A 5897-nucleotide genomic window follows, 5' to 3' on the forward strand; every position below is an offset into this window, starting at 1 on the left:
GGGCAAGGACATCTTTGGGGAACAGTTCCACAGACTACACATGGTCATGTTTTTGTAAAATTTGTAAGAGTGATTTTTTTTGTCTTCATTTGTAGAAGCTCCAACATTCTCCATTCTCCTCTTAATCTCAGAAAGTGTTTTTGAAGCTATAGTTTATTAGTCATTGCTGCTTCCCTTATAAAATGAGTTTAAGGAATGGCAAAGAGCATTTTTTAAAGGAATATAGGAAAACTCAGTTGCATAGGAAAGTATCAGAGACCGCTGCACACAACCACGCACATTCCATGAAATTGTTATCATTCATCCATACACACGTGCACATTCATTCACACAAACACACACACAAATATATCTGAACTAGATCAAGATGTAAAGAATACTTTTTAGTATGCTTGGTTAAAATTTTAAAATTTGAAAAGATAATTAAGAAAAGACCTTAGGGACTTCCCCTGCGGTTCAGTAGTTAGGACTCCCTTTTTTCACTGCGGTGGCCTGGGTTCAATCCCTGGTTGGGGAACTAAGATCCCACAAGCCCACGTGGCACTGCCATTAAAAAAAGAAAAAAAAAAAAGAAGAAGAAGACGACCCTCGAATTCATCGGAGCCTCCAGGTAGGCCTGCTTTTGGTCCTGGGAAGATTTCTGGAGCATCTGGGACGACAGAAGCCTAGCACAGTTTGTTTACGGAAGCCCGGGGCTGGCGGCTCCCTTTGATGCTGGTTGTGTAGGTGGAGTCCTCCCTCAGTATGGACGGCTGAAGACCCTCCTGTGTTGTCTCCATTTTCTCCTTTGCAGCAATGTCAAAGAGTCAGTTCGGACAGGGGAAGAAACCTCTAGATTTTTCTGGGTAAACGAGATAACTAGAGAAATCACCTACCCCCTGCTGAGGTCAGACACACCCGCAGCTTCTCCAGCTCCGGTAGAGAAGCCAGGAGAGAGACCCAGATCTCAGCGCGGGAGCGTGCAGGGGGGGTCCTCCCGGCGCCCAGGGCTCAGCCAGCACACGCGCAGAAGGCCGCCCCTCCACCCCGTCCCAGGCCTTCACTGGAAGAGATTGGCTCCCGAAACTCCGTCCCAGCTACACCGACCCATCTCCCGGCCAAAGCTGGAGCCCGGAGCCCCACGCTGTTCTCAGCAATTCCTGTCACCATCTCACCGCCAGGAGGCGCTCCGCTGCCATTCGGCCCCCTTGGGCTAGCGCCTCTGCCACAAGCCTCTACCTTTCCTCACAGCCCTTCTGCAACCCCCCTGCACCTTCACCTGCAAGCTGAAAACCGTCCTTACTGGGAGTAACCGATTTTCCTTTGAGCCTGAGAGAATGTGCCGGGGCACGCCCTCTGAGCATCTGTCAGAGCCATTGTCGCCTGCCACCTGTACGCCTTCATGCCCTGCAAGGACCATTCCGCCTCCCCTGGAAGCACTCAGGACCCTCTGTGGAATTCTTATAGGAATGTGCCCAATGTTTTCAAACACCATATAAATTTAGCTTAGATTTTGACACATAATGTTTTCTAGAACGTCCTTTACCTCTTGAGACATCTTGGTGTTTTTAGCTCTTTGGGGTTCAAGAATCCAATTCTAATGTTGGCAGCAGAGTAATAGTTCCCAGCCAGAGCCAGAAGGATCCCCCACTTGGCTGAGATAGGAACAAGCCAGGATGAGTGGGACTCGAAGGCCTGGTGTCCCTGGGCACAACCTGGGGCCACCTGGGCTTGGGGGCAGCATTGAGGACCAGCCTGGGCCCTGATCAGAAAGGAGCTAGAGCCGGGGCTGGAGGGACAGCCTGAGGCCAGGGGGCCTTTGGGCAGAGAGCCCCAGCCCCAGCCCAGCTCTGTGCCTTCCCTGGTGGAATAGGCTCTGGGTGATGCTTTGGGGGGCCAATGAGCAGCCGCTCGGCCCTCCAGGAATGGAGTGACTGCTGCCTACTGATGCAGCCATGCTGGGCAGGAGGTGGTAAGTGGAGGCTCTGAAACACACTGTCCCAGCCTGAGGACCCCTGGAAACGTCAGTTCTCTGGGTTGGAGATTAAAGGCCTGGGGTCCAGCGTTGATTCTCTGGCTAATGACCCTCTGACGCAGCCAGGACCCCTCCTCTCTTGGCCTCAGTTTCCCTCCCTGCATGACGTGGGGGTGAGCAAGCCTGTCTGCACTTCTGCTCAACTGCACAGTCTGTGACTGTGTTCCCAGGAACCAGGACTGGGTGAGGCCCCGGGGACACAGGGGGCCTGGAGGTCAGGCCTGGGGTGGGGTCAGCTGATGCCAAGGGCATGACTGCTTCTGAGAGTGGCAGGGGCCATTAGCTCCACAGGGTGGGTGGTGGGAGGACCAGAGTACACTCTCCGGGCTCCCTGCTGGTTGGCCTTGACAAAGACCTCGCTGTCAGGGCTGGGGGTGCTGGCCTCTCAGGCAGAGCTGTTGGGGCGAGGCCCCCAGCCCTGACCTTGCAGGGGCTCTTAGCCTCACTCCCATCCAGCCCCCAAGAGTCCCAACAAGTGTCTCAGAGAGGCCCAGAGAGGTTCAAGCTCAGCCTGGGGCAGGGACCAGGGCTCAGTCTACACCAGCAGAGTCCCCAGGGTAACAGTGACTGTTATAAATCCCACGGACAAAACCGTCCAAGCCCTTTGGGACAGCATGGCTTGGTCCTCTATTTCATGTCCTCTCAGGGCCACTTCCGCTGACAGTGTATATGTGAAAAAATCTTGGCAGGAGTTTCCTGTCAGGTTTGGCCTGATTGTCCACGGGGTCTCTAATCTGGAAAGCCAGCCAGCAGTGGGTATAACCCTCACCTCCAACACTCTCCAAGCAAGTGGATAACAACAAAGGCCCTGCAGTTAACGAAACCACAGTTTCGTTAACCTGCAGTTAACGGAACCTCCAAGGCTGGAGGTACTGCTGAATCAGGTGTGCATGTCCTACTTCCTCAGTGGCCTCCTGGCTCTGTTGTAGAGAGCTCTCTTAGCAATACTGACTCCATTTTTATTTTCCTTTCACAACCTGGAGATAGCATCCGATTTCACAGGCCAAGGGTTCAGTCCTACAAGACTGCCCACCCTGTCCCCCACGTCAGACACCAGTTGCAGGGCCAGGTTGTCACCTGTGCATCTGACCCAGTATAGATCAGAGGTTCCCACAACCCCTTCCTCAGGTTTGATTAATTTGGTAGAACAGCTCACAGAACTCAGAGAAACATTTTACTTCCTAGATCACCAATTTATTATAAAGGGATAAAACTCAGAAACAGCCAGATGGAAGAGATGCCTAGGGCAGGGAACGTGGGAAGGGGCACAGAGCTTCCAACCCTCTCTGAGAGCCCCACTCTCCCAGTACCTCCACGTGTTCACTAACCCTGTCTATTGGAGGGTTTTATGGAGGTTTCATTACCTTACAATGGTTAAATCATTGGCCAATGGCAATTGACTCAACCTGTGGCCACTTTCTCCTCCTTGGAGGTCAGGGGGTAGGACTGAAAGTTCCTTCCCTCTAATCACATGGTTGGTTTCCTGGGCAACCAAGCCCCATCCGCAGGTGTTTGCAAGAGTCACCTCATTAACGTAACAAAAGACACCTTTACACTCTCAGCACTCAAAAAATTCCAAGGGTTTTAGGAGCTCGGTGCAGGGAGTGGGGACAGGGATGAAGACCAACAATATATCTCTTATTATAAATCACCATATCGCACTAACTGAGCAGGACCCCTTATTCCCCTCGTGTGCTAATGTTTTCATGCAGCTATCAGCCCACCCTGGGAGACCCCGAGCACCTACGGCCCCTTCACTGGGTGAACCTTCCAATGTTATGCCAAGCCTGGTGCCTGCCCAGAGAAGGCCTTGGGAAACACTCCACAAAGGATTTCAAGACCCCCAAGACTGCAGGACTCCCTTCCTCAGAGTGCTCATGATCACGTAAAGTACCTGTTCCCCTGGGGCTGGGCCCCCTTGGCATCCTGATCTTACCTGTTCTAGGTCACTGTGGGCTGCAGGATGCCTTTGCTGATGGGCTGACCTGGAGCCAAGAGCCCCCGGGGCCTGCACATCCCCGCTGGTGACCTGCATGGACGGGCGTCCTGAATGGGGAGGGGGCTGTGAACCTAGGTTGCTCCGACACTGGCCGCATGAACATGGGCAAGCAGCCCATGAGCCCGGCCCCCGCCCCACCCCAGGTGCTGGAAAACAGGGCTGTCTTTGTGCCCCCAGCGGGTCGTCACTGAGCCTCTGAGTTACTCTGGTGGTCTGTGTTGCTTCCCAAGTGATAGAATCACCACATCCTGATTCTGGTGAGTTCTCTGATGGTCAGGAAGTTCTTCCTCCTGTCTAGCCACTGCCTACCTTGCTTTGACTTAAGCCAATCCAAAGGTACCTGGTTAACTGTCCAGGATGATAGACCAGGATGATAGGCCAGTGCGTGAGGAACATGCAAACCTCAGGCTATCAGGGGGAAAATGGCCCCATGGGCCGCCAAGTTCTCTGCTGCCCCCTTGTAGAGTTCTCCTCTCCCCAAGGAAGCAGTTTTGGTCAGAGCAGAGGGATCCGGCCATCCCAGGCGGTGGCCAGGGACAGAGGGTAGGCCTGAACGGCTGGCCCTGCAGATGGGCAGTGGGGAGGGTCCTGGGCTGGGAGACGCTGGATGGCTTCAGCTGGCTCTCTGTGCAATGATCCCTTGGCCCTGGGTTCCAGGGTCATGTGCAGCACAAACGACCCTGGCTTGGCCCAGTCCCCCATTGCACTTTTGGTGTGTGTGTTGCTGGTCAAGTGCACAGGGTCCGCTGTGCGGTTTCCCTGAACTTGTCGTCAGGCGTGTTTCAGAGCCAGCTTTGCCCGCTGTCATGCGGTGACACGTGCTGAACCTTCCTGCCCAGGGCTGTGGCTGGGCAGGGCATAGAGGGTTTGTGCTCTGTTTGTTTGTTTTGGCCACACCACTCGGCTTATGGGGTTTTAGTTCCCTGACCAGGGATCGAAACTGGGCCTTCGGCAGTGAGAGCGCGGAGCCCTAACCACTGGACCGCCAGAGGGCTCGTGCTCTGGAGCCGGCTGGGTTTGAGGACCGGCCTCTCCACTTCAGGGCATGTTGAACCTCACCTAGAGGATGGGGTGGGCCTTGCCCTGCCCCTGCTCGGGAGGCTTTAGCAAAGACTTCAGCTGGGGTCACCCTCCAACAGCTGTCTGTGCTGAGACCACTGGCCCACTCCCTCCCTCCTGTACCTCCTGGAGGCTCCTTTCAGGCTTGCCCTCCAATCCCGTGCCTCTCCTGCTGGCTGAGAGCCGAGTGGGTGGGTCCTGCCCTGACCCCCGTGGATGGGGGCATCCTCCGTGCTACCCGCCACTGCATGCTCTGGGGAGACTGCTGGGTTGGGACAGCTCCCACCTGTGCCGTCTCCTGTTCCAGGCCACACGGTGGAGGGGCTATCGCACCTTCCTGGTCTCATCTCGGACTTGGCTCGGTGAGACAAGGCGGGAAGTGAGACCCAGCCCGGGATGGGCCGTGGGTGCTGCGTGGGTCCCAGAGTGGGGGACGAGGGGCTGGCCAAATGGGCTGCACCCTGAGCCATGTGGAGCTGGACATCACCCTTGTGGGTCGCGCGCTGGTTCTGGCTGGGATGCACCTGATCTTGGAGAGAGAGCAGTGAGTGGTGGCTTGAAGCAAGATCTTAGTTCTCTGCCCAGGAACTGGACCTGGGTAGCATGGATGAAAACCAGGAATCCCAGCCGTTAGTCCACCAGGGGCTAGAGGCTGGAAGCTAAATTCCCCTGGCCCTTGCCTCCATTGAAAAATGCATTTCTCAAGAAGGCAAAAACTGTAAAAACAGGTACAAAGTTTATTATTAGAGACACAGCACAAGTGGGAAAGCACACAGAGAAACAGTTTGTTTATCTAAGACAGAAGCAAGGCAGAAATACACACCC

At 54.8% G+C, this 5897-nt stretch overlaps 1 pseudogene; it reads left to right on the forward strand.

Annotated features, from left to right (window-relative positions):
- Positions 1–512: 512 nt before the first annotated feature.
- Positions 513–1685, forward strand: LOC141279647 (uncharacterized; annotated as a pseudogene).
- Positions 1686–5897: the final 4212 nt, after the last annotated feature.

The sequence above is a fragment of the Tursiops truncatus genome, chromosome 10 (genome assembly GCF_011762595.2).
Source record: "Tursiops truncatus isolate mTurTru1 chromosome 10, mTurTru1.mat.Y, whole genome shotgun sequence".
Classification (NCBI taxonomy): Eukaryota; Metazoa; Chordata; class Mammalia; order Artiodactyla; family Delphinidae; genus Tursiops; species Tursiops truncatus.